General features: G+C 44.7%; 2 long non-coding RNA genes across 3 annotated transcripts; one reads left to right on the top strand and one right to left on the bottom strand.

Annotated features, from left to right (window-relative positions):
* The first annotated feature begins 583 nt into the window (after positions 1–583).
* Positions 584–7801, top strand: LOC141730188 (uncharacterized). Its single transcript, XR_012581720.1, has 3 exons — positions 584–722; positions 5801–6044; positions 7597–7801. It is a non-coding gene; the product is annotated as an uncharacterized LOC141730188 (long non-coding RNA).
* LOC141730187 (uncharacterized) lies at positions 7315–11132 on the bottom strand. 2 transcript variants are annotated; one of them, XR_012581718.1, is made up of 6 exons: positions 10740–11132; positions 9682–10369; positions 9093–9157; positions 8411–8474; positions 7634–7709; positions 7315–7515 (listed from the first exon to the last, which is right to left on the bottom strand). It is a non-coding gene; the product is annotated as an uncharacterized LOC141730187 (long non-coding RNA). The 2 variants fall into 2 exon arrangements; XR_012581719.1 differs by lacking the exon at positions 9682–10369.
* Between the last annotated feature and the right edge of the window lie 84 nt (positions 11133–11216).

The raw sequence follows: 11216 nt of genomic DNA, 5'->3' as shown, positions 1-11216 counted from the left end.
CACGCTATTTATGCCCCAGGGCCGGAGTAGCCAGCCAATCACAACCCGAGGCAGCGCCTGCCGGCTCCACCAATCCTAGCCCGCCCATTCCCGCCGCGCTCGGCTCCGTGACTCCCCGCGGTCCCCTCAAGTGCTGCGCCCGCCGCCGCCATTGCAGTGGCCGCGTCAGCCTGCTCCCCGCCGCCTGCCCGTTTCCCTGGACCAGAACCTGATCCCGACCAGGACCTGAACTGGAAGCTCCCGGCCGCCCTTCCCGTCCGCAACAGCGCCTGCCGAGGCAGCGAGGACACTGCTCCGCCGGCTCCCAAAGCGGCGGTGGCGGGAGCGGGGCCAGTCTGAGGGGTCGAGCCGCCACTGAGCGGGCTGAGATCGGCGGGACCGCTTCCGGATTGACAGGGCGGCTGTGATTGGACAGGGCGGGCTGAGAAAGGCGAGCCGTGATTGGCAGGTTTGGGAGCCGTCAGGCTGAGGCCCCTGGGAGCGTGGGGCGGAGCTCGGGGTGCTCGAAGGGCTCGCAGGCGCCGGGGGTCCCGCTCGCGAAACCCCCGTCCCCTTCTCCGGCCCTCTCTCGTGCCCAGGTCCCGGCGAAAAGACCCCCGCAGAGCCCCTACCGGAGCGCTCCCTTGGGCACTCGGGGCAGGGGGCGGAGAGGAGTGTAGCCCGGGAGGGATTCCGGGTCGTCTTTGCGACAGCAGGGCGGACCAGGGACCGGCGGCGATTTGGTGAGGAGAGGGCTCGGGAGCGGGGAGGGCGTGCAGCGCCCGCTGCGGGCTCTGGGTGCCTCTTGTACCGCAGTGCTTCCACTTCTGCGGGCACTTGGCCTGCCCCGACTGGCTGAGATCAGCACCCTGGCCAAAGTTAAGTGCCCGCGTCCCCCTGCCCGCCCTCTGCCTGCTGCGGGCCCGCTGCTCACCCTCGTCGTCGGATGTTATAGATGATAAAACAATATTGACTTTCACATTCATAGAATAGCTTTTTGCATTACAAGTATTTTGATATGGTAAAACTTATACTTACTTTTAACTGCTTTGTATAGTGTAATATGTCAGTTTATGTATACACTGTATATTTCATATGAATAGTAGCGTGATAAATTTATCGTAGGCTTTAGCAAAATGTTAAAATAAAAACTAAAATACTTCTATGTAACTAACTCAGAAAACGGTGTAAAGCAATTATTCTGTTTCTTATAACTGCAGACTGCCCCTACCAAGTGATAAGATAATAGTGACAAAAAGAGCTTAAGCATCCAGGAAGGATTTATCGACTCTTATCGGGCGTTATCAGGGAGTGTGAAGCAACAGGATAAAACTACAGGAAGAAATAAAATATGTAGACCTAATTTACAGAATATTCTGCAGACAAGTCAGAGGTTAAAACTAAACAAGAGAGTTCCTGGAACATCAAAAAGTCAAAGGAATGTTTGAATAATGTGTAAGTTAATGAATATGCATGTGACCTCAGCAATGTAACAGTATATAGTGAACGTGATTTTAAGCTACCTCTGTGCTCTTTGGCTGTGTGCTAAAAGCATCCCAGTGCTGGATTATTTTGTCCTTTTATCCTTTATTAAACTTGTAAAAGTTTTAAAGAGTGAACTCTGTTTATCACATCAGTGAAGCTTAAGCTGATCTGCATCCAGGTGTTTTGGGACATGCTGGGGGAGGCCATCGAGTTAAGTGTGGGGCTACTGCAGTGGAGGCCAAGTATTTCAACACAATAGCATAATCAGCAGATTATGCTGATTATAGATATAAAATTTCTCTATTATATATTTCTTTTACTTATATTTATTTCAATTAAATATTTATAGATATTTGTATTTCCACATATATTTGCATCTGATTTTTTATTTTATTTCTATTTATATTATTTATTTTAAAAACACTAGCCTATAACCTAATAAAACCCCCAATTTATTTTAACTGTATTTAAATATTTTTATATTTACAATCTATATTTATATATCTTTGTATATATATAATAGACTATCATTTATCTATATGACAATATGTTACAATTCCATACGATGAATTATAGTTTTATATATGCATCTGTTATCTATATTTATGTTTACCACTCTAATGTTATATTTCTTTTTAAATTTATATTTATTTCTATTTTCATCTCTATATTAAACCATATAAGTTCATTAACCCGACACACCAGAACCACAACAATACCGTACCCTTTGTCAGCACCGGCACGCAGCACACGCTCATCCCATCGCAGCACATCAAAACAAAACCTATTTTTATTACTAACGGAAGAAACATCCCACAACATTGAACCCTAATAAAAACTCAAATAAACCTAACCCAAAATAAATTTTAAATCCCACTATAACTAGCCCAAAAGCTCCGCACATGCTCATCATCAACTTCCTCCTAAACCAATATCTCAAAAACCCCAAAAAACTCAAATACACCTTGAAAATGACACAACTGCTAAGAAAAACAAACACCCAGTAAAAATTAAATCAAACCAACTCACTAGACTCAAAACTGTACAACTGACTCAAAAAGCCCCCAAAGCTCTACCTTTATGCTAATGCACAAATAAAAACCAATAATCTATAAAAGTTATTTTGCAATTCAAAAAAACCTCATACAAAGCATGAAAATAAAAAATCTAAACTGTTAAAATACTAAAAAATATCACTACCCACATTAAAAAACATATTGCCTATAAAAACCCACCACATAAATGCCCCTGTCACCAACAATAAAACTAAAAAAACCTATCGAACGAGAAAGAAAACGGAACTTAGGAACACCAAAACCATAACGTTCAAGAACTCACACCACATCCCTTACTGTACACCAACTACAAACAACATGAAACAATACAATCAGTTCTTAAAAACCACCTTAAAACCACTACATTGAAAAACCTTTCAAAAATAAAAAACTGCATTTAACAAAAGCTATCGAATAAATTCACACCCACAAACTCCGGCAGCCCACCTGGCCCAACCAAAGCTGTATGTTTATGCATACAGTAAACAAAACCAAAACCCCAGTAATACCTATCAGAAGTCTATGAAAGAAACCTATTGAAATCAATCCTGCCTCAAATACAAACCAACCCATCCAGAAAGTTAGTTCACTCAAAAAACAACTTACACTGAGCTAATAATACCAAGAAATAAAACAACACACCATATACCACCAATGAATATAATAGTCAAGTAAAGAAAAACTACATTTTTTTTTTCTTTTTGTTTTCTAAACTAACTTCTTTTATTAGCTAGAACAAAAGATTTTGCCAGGACTGTAACAACAACTTCTTCTCCTCCTTCTCCTTCTGAAATGTCCCTTTCCCAAATTCCTTACAACTTCTGAGTTTAACTCCAAGCAAAAAGCGAAATTCGTGCACTTGTGCGTTCGATGCTCCTGTCAGATTCTCTGTTTCCCTCCACATCTTCTTACACTTTCAGTCTTCACCCTGTCCTGCCGTGATGAGTTTGACGGAAGAATTGGTAAACGTTAAGAGAGGCTTTCCCGGCCTCCCTCCCCAGCGCTGGTTTCCTTAGTGCATTTCATTCAATCCCAAGCCGGTAATGATACACGCTCACCTCAAGGCTCACAGCTGCTCGGCTAAATTCAGCTGTAATCGGCTAAACTCGGCTATTGTAGGCTGCATTCGGCTGGACTCGCCTTTCGTCGCGGCTCGGCTCGCTTCGGCGGAACTCGCAGCCGCTCTAGGCGCTCGGCGCGGCTTGTCTCGCTTCGGCCGAACTCGGTGCCACTCCGTGCGCTCGGCTCGCTTCGGCCGAACTCGGAACCACTCTGTGCGCTCGGCTCGGCTCGCTTCGGCCGAACTCGGAGCCTTTCCGTGCGCTCGTCTTCATTCGGCCGAACTCGGAGCCGCTCCGTGCGCTCGGCGCGCCTCGGTTTCATTCGGCCGAACTCGGAGCCTCTCCGTGCGTTCGGCTCGCTTCGGCCGAACTCGGAGCCGCTCTCCATGCGTTCGGCGCGCCTCAGCTCGGCTCGGCTCCCTCAGGGCGGGCAAGCGGCGCCGCCTCACGTTAAACGCGCCCGGCTCGGGGCTCTCCTGCTGCCGCGGCCCGCGGGCGGCCCGCCCATCGCACGGACACGACCGGGAGCGCGGGGCGGCACAGGGGCTCATTAGGCGGTGACCGCACTCGCGCTAATTAGCGCGTACGAGAGCAGCGGGCTCGGTTCGCCTGAGCTCGGCTCCGTTCAGGCAGCCTCGCAAGCCTGGCCTCGGTTCGCTCGAGGCCGTCAGGTTCGGCCGGTCTCGCCTTGGTGCCGCTGAGCTCGTTCCATTCGGCCGAAGGCGGCGTCGTTCGCTCGTGTTTTTACAAATATCTTTCTCTATAGATTGTATATTTCTATATTTAGATTTCTATTTCTATAATACTTTTATTCAAAATAAAGCTCCCATCTCTAACCAAATAAATATAAAAAAAACCTTCTTTCAAACGATATTGAAATATTTTTATACTTAGTATAATTATACTCCCATTTATATTTATAGTTTCTTTTGATGCAGTGTATTAAAAACTATATATAATATATATTTCATATAATATTATACATTATAATATTATAATATTATATATTATATATAATAATTCAAGTGTGCTTTATTTCAGTCTAACATCCCCACAAAATTCTTCTCACATCTCCCAACCCTGAAATCTTAATTTTCCCTAAAGCTTCTCATCATTAGCAATTTCCAAGTAACATGGTATTTTTAGAACATTGAAAAAATTTCTATAAATGTATTTATTTATATTATGTATCATATCTACTGCTACAACTAATTTTTTCTTATGTTTTTAAACTTTATATATATATATATATATTTATTTATTATATATTCCTATACTTAGATTTCTACCTTTATATTATTTGCATTTATAATTTTTATAATCAAAACACTGCCTATTGACAAATAAAAAAACCTGATTTATTTAGCTATTTAAAAATATTTTCATGTTTATAATTTTCATATTTATATTTATAATTTATTCTATATTACATGAGAACACACCTGCTTCTGCACCCCAGTGGGGCTTCCTCTCCTGGAGACCTTGGAGTGCCCCAATGGCATCAGAGCCCCGAGTCTTCACCCTCTTCTTCTCTATTTAGAAACTACACTGGAACTCTCTTCTGGAACCAAAGACATTACCTAAATCCTGTCCCCGTGTCCCAGACAGATAGATATTCAGTTATTAGTTGGCTGGGCAGCAGTTTCTTAAACAGAATGATAAGATGCGAACATTTTAGCTACAAGCAAATAGGCAAATCTGAACAAGGTACCGATGGCCAGCCACTGAAGTTATTTTGAAGCAATTTTTTAAACAATAAAATACTGCTACCACAAAAATAAAGCAAAAAGCTAACTACTGGCTAAGAAAAAATTAACTTTTGACAGCAACAACATTCCAACCACACAGGCTTTTTCCCAATATCATACCTTATAACTACCTCTCTTGGGAATTCTCATCATGTATCCCAAAAGGAATAAATACCTTAGAGCGTCCTAAAGCAAAAAGTAGCACACATGAGCTCCTCACACTCCCGGCAGTGCACTGAGCTCCTCACACTCCAGCGCAGCGTGCACTGAGTCTGCAACAAATTCTGCTCAGTGAGGGTCTGCAAACAAAGGTTCAACTGATGAACTGAACTGATTTTGTAGGGATGTTTTCTAAGCACAGAAGCACAAAAAAGAACGAGCAGAAACAATTCTTAAATAAATCTGCAAGTTTTATTTAGCATATATGCGACTGATTTCCACCCTGTGGCTTCTCACTTTGATTTGTCCGTAGGTTCAGGAAGATGACAATGCACACTCTGCCTTCCCTGAGCCCCCACGGCAGCTGAGCGCTGCTCCGTGTGCTCAGATCGTCAGGAGCTGGATTACACGTACCCGGACGGACTGGAACTGCTCTGCTGCAGATTCAGGAGACGACGGCAGAGAGGGGCTGGCCGAGGCGTCGTCCGAATTCCATTTCTGTGTGACGAGAAGCGGTTTGTTCCCAACAGCTGCAACATCCCCGGCTCGCTTCCGTGGTGAGTACCGATGGCACACAAATGGCAGCCCGAGGAAATCGTGTTCTGGGCTCTAAGAGGCTGGGACAGGGTCTGATGTTTTGTTTTGTATCTGTATGACGATTAGTACGACAGGGCTCTGAGGGATGACATGGCAACACAGAATTAAAAACTCCTCGATAGGATTACATTGACTTCTAGGAAAAGACAAAAGCCTATCACCCTTCTGAAATCTACTTTTAATCCAAAGCACACGGATTGTCACTGTACTGCACCTTCCAGCTTTTCAAAGCAGCTTACTTCTGAAGACCAGGAAACATTGATTTCTACAGAAACAATGGGCAACTCCCAGGCTAATTTAAGCACTACTCTTTAATAGGGGATCTGCCAGCGTGCCAGTCCAGCTTCACGTGCGCTTTATTTCAGTCTCATATCCCCACAAAATTCTTCTCACATCTTCCAACCCTGAAATCTTCTTTTTTCCCTAAGGCTTCTCATCATTAGCAATTTCCAAGTAACATGGTATTTTTACAACATTCAAAAATGTCATGCTGGACTGTGCTAGAGAGTAATCTGCAAATATAAGCTTAGCAAAGATTGAGTTAACTTGTCCAGAGAAAAAACCTACAAGTGAACACCCACACCTGCCTACAAAGAGCTGACAAGCCCCTGGCAGCTACCACATCAAAGCACAGTGGATGTTTCTAATAGAGGGTAAGGATAACAATACCACCTTTTGTTCTCTCCAGCTTGTTTTCCCTGCAGTCATATTTTGCTTCTTAGGATTTTTTCAGTCTCTGTATCTTCTTGGACAGCACCGAGCCTGACGACAAGGACACGAGAGTCTTTCCCTGCCGTAGGGAGAGAACCAGGAAAACAGTTAAAAAAAGAACAGGGTAGTTTGAAATTCATACTTCCAGTGAGAAGCAGCGCCTAACAAACAGAACAAAAGCAAACAAAGCACGATAGCTCCCTGGGGACAGAAGACTTATAAACCCTCCAGGATTTACGACCAACCCCTTCAGGACAGCAGCCAAGTGTCCCATGAGGTGGTCCTGCACCAAAGAACGATCTGACAGGTTCCAAAGAGTCAAATGCACAATATTTTGAAAAGCCGTAAAATCTTGCAAAATAACAAAAATACGATAGATATAAACTACAGGGCAAGAGTACAAGTGTTCGCTTTAAGAGCTGGAACCATGCAGGTGAGCACCTGATAACTGGATCCTCACCAGAGTTTGAACCCTTCGGTACACAGAAGGGTTTTCCCCAGAAATTTCACAGACTGAGTTTTGATAGAAGTACACTTGCCAGATCCTCAGAAGCATCACCCATTCTCCAGGTGTCTGCAGAGAACTGCAAATGGCTCTCACGTAGTTTGAGCTGGTTCTCCAAGGTCTCAGGGTGAATTTCACCAGATGCAACCAAATCGGGCGACTCCCAGTGGGACAGAAGGAACCCAAAGTTTGGGTAAGCAGAGCTGCAGCAAATACTGAGGAAACAAACATAACAGCGTAAAAAAATAATAAACCATCCTTTTTTTTTCTCTTGCTTTTGTTTTTTTCTTATTCAGATCAACATAGCAATTAAAGAGAAGGTGAAAAACTCACCATTACTGAACATTTCATCATCTGTAAGCCGAGCATCCTTAGCACAGAGGACTCCAAAGTTAAAATTCACCGATCCCTGGGAAATAAAACCAAATATTGCATGATAAACAGTCAAACAGCAGACATAAAAATTTGTTTCCTCTAAGGACTTTCAGGTATGTATCTATCTCTGCATACATCCTACACATTAGAACGTACACTTTATACCATCACCTCATACATAATATTTTACCTTTAAATTCTGATAGTATAGCATGAATTTTTAACTTAAATTGGTGATCTATTATTATTAAGTTGGTACTGAAAGTTATTTCTGCTGTCACGTTCAAAAAAACATTTTTTTTTTTTTTACTGTAATGAGGAATCGATTTCAAAGTCATCACAAGCCCATCAAAATACAAAGCTGTATTCACTGGGCGGGTCTGTGAGCTAGAAGTAGTTAGGCTTGTACTTCCCTCTTGTTCTTCCAGAACCGATAAATCCTGTCAACAAAACCAGGATCTTTAGCCCACTGCCGTGAAAGATTCTACAAGGATGATGGTTTGATTTGTGTTTACAAGTTTTGATTTGAAATGGCCAGTTCAATGGATAAAGACAGTTTCAGTAGTATTACGTTACTATTATTATTATTATTTCTATTATTATTTTTACTATTACTACTACTATTATTATCACCTGCTACTGGAAGAAACAAACCAGTCGTACCTATACTTAATTACTTTTATTTCCAGAAAATAATAAAGTAAAAGGACCAAACCAAAAAAAGTCACTTCCTACCTTTTATATCAAGGGATGAAAAACTTCTCTTGGGCTCTTCTCCAATTTATCAAGACTCATAGCACTGAAAGGCAAACAAAACAGTGCTTTATAGAAGGGCAAGTGCACATTTCAAGGCTGAACCACCAACCGATTGCAGTGACAGCAGTTACAACATGAATCGTTCCGAGAGCCTCTGTTAAATGCAATGTTCTGTGGAACTGCCATTTCTTTCCCAAAATACTAACTTCCAACACTTCCTAAACGTATTTGGTATTTTGAAACAACAGAAGTTAGTGAGACACTGTGTGGAGGTCAGGTTTAAATTTATTTCCTTCTAAAGCACAGAGCTCTGTTCCATCACCCTTCACTTCGGCTCTGCACTGAATCACGGTGAGCATTTGAGGAGTGCTCAATAACCAATTCTATTTCTCTCTTTTTCTAGTTCTCTCTATTCCTGAATAATTAAAGACAAGTCCAATGAAAAATGACAAGTTCAGCATCAAAGTCACACTTTTTCCCTTTGTCTGGTCAAGAACAGGCTCTAAATCCACTTAGTGCTGCCTGCAACGATTAAGACGTGCAAAACCATTTTTACATGTTTTATAGGTTTATCATAAAAGCCACGGAACGCAAGCTCTGAATTACAGGAAAAGGTACACAGTCAAATATCTAAAGGGATCACTTATTTGTAAATGCATACCTTGACAGAGATCGCACTGAGAACGTTTCTGTGGGACTCTAAGGGAGACATATTTTCTGAGTACCCTGTAAACAAGAAAAGCTAGGATATATTACAGGACATACCCACTTTTTCTATAGGCAAATAGGATTTTTAATAAAAACAACTCAGTTGAAAAAGAAAGAAGAAAACCAAGGTCATTTTACTCAGCTATATTTACTCCCGATTTAGGGAAAAAAAAAAGTCACAGGTGCTGCAAAGAAAAAAAAAGTGAACCATAAACGCCTACAGTACAATTTTAAAACAAGTGCTTGGATAAAAGAATCTCATGGAACGTGAAGTAGAAAAAAAGTGAAACCACTATCAGACCTGCCTATTTTCTCACCTTTGTACAAGAAAATCCTAAAAGCACTATAAAGTCACTGCCTAAAACCGGTCATGGGATGTAACCAAGAACAATTTAGGCATTTGCTAATCTAGACAGAAAGCTTTTCTGGATGCTAGTGTCAAATCACAAGTTTTGTCTTTCAGAAGCCCGACAATGCTGGAAAGCACTTTCCCTGGGGCTGGGGAGGGCAGGGGCAGAAGGGGATGAGTTTGCAGATCGCACCTGTGCCATCGGAAGGATACAGCCCGCCTGCTCCCTGCGCTGGGCATTCTCCCGGCCATCTCTGGCTTTACCGCTCAGCGCCGCTCCATCCGTTTGCATGGCAGAAAGAGCCTCGAGCACTAGCGCAGGCAGCAGCCCAGTCATTCCGGCGATATCGCAGCGCTCTCTGCTCGCAACGCCCAACACGCGGCGGAGCCGCCTCCGCCCGCAGCACCGGCAGCAGCCCGAGGGAGACGGCTGCAGCTCGGGGGCTGCTGCGCCTCCGCCAGCCTGAGGGCAGCCGCCCCACCGGGACCGCGGGAGCGCCCGGCGCCGCTCGCCCGGGGCGGCTCCTGCAGCTCCCGGCCCGCGGCAGCAAAGCACCGCCTCGCCCTCCGCCATCGCTACCGCTCAGTAAGGCCGAAGAACCGGGCCGACGCCCCTTCCGCGCTGCTCAGCTCCGTGCGGGCGGCCAGACGGAGGTTTCGCCCCTCCGGCGTCGCCGCCGCGGCGCCGGGAGCTGCCCGCGCACAGCCCCGCGCGGCCGCCTGGCACGCCAGCCACTCCGGTGCCGCGCCAGCCGTTGCGTCACACGCCTCGCCGGCAGCAGGGCCTGCCGGGAGTTGTAGTCTCGGGCTGACAGCCACTGCTCCGTCCTCCGCCACCGGGAGCTGCAGTCCCTCCCGGGCATCAAACGGGTCCTTCGCCCCTGGGCGGGGAAGGACCTGAGGCAGCAACGCTCCTCCCGAATGCCCTCTCTTTTTCGCTCCAACTCTTTTTTCTTTTTTCACTCTGCTTTTCACCCCTTCCCTTCCCTCTGGTGCTCCTGATTCCTTTCCTTTCCTTCCCTTTCCTTTTCCTTTCCTTTTCTTCTGTTTCTGATCTTGGTTTTCCTTTCTAGCTTAAGAATAAAAAAGCAGCAGTAGAAACTTTCAGGCTACCTGGGAGTAAAAAAAACCTGCAAAACGAAAATGATGTAAAGAAAACTATTTATTCCCTGGGAGCCTGAAATTTTCTACTGCTGCACATGACATAGAGCTTTTATTTCTTCTTATAGATAGTTGATATTTTATACTTACTTTATACAGCGCCCCCTGCCGTGTGCCCCGGAGACCTGCAGGGAGAGCGCTGCGGCGTCCTTCGGTTCTGTTTCAAGAAACTCGGCTCAATTCGGCTTGCTTCGGCTCTTGGTCTAAACTCGTTTCAGTTCGGCTCTACGGCCGAACTCGGCACGGTTGGACGAAACTCGGTCACATTCGGCGCATTGTCTAAATGCGGCCAGTGTCGGCTACCCTCGGCTATCGATTCCAGTCGGCTATCCTCGGCTCTTGGTGTAAACTCGGCTGTTTTCGGCTACACTCGGCTCTTCGGCTCAAGTCGGCTCTGTTCGGCCACACTCGGCTCTTCGGCTCCAGCCGCCTCTTTTCGGCAACACTCGGCTCTTCGCCTCTTCCGAACAATTCGGCCCCGCTCGAAATATACCTATTTTTACATTGGAAGTATACATTTCTCTTAGGATTTTTACTTCTGTAGCACTTCCATTATTTAAAATAAAA

Source organism: Zonotrichia albicollis, chromosome 9 (assembly GCF_047830755.1).
Source record: "Zonotrichia albicollis isolate bZonAlb1 chromosome 9, bZonAlb1.hap1, whole genome shotgun sequence".
NCBI lineage: Eukaryota > Metazoa > Chordata > Aves > Passeriformes > Passerellidae > Zonotrichia > Zonotrichia albicollis.
This window is presented reverse-complemented; position numbering and strand designations above follow the sequence as displayed.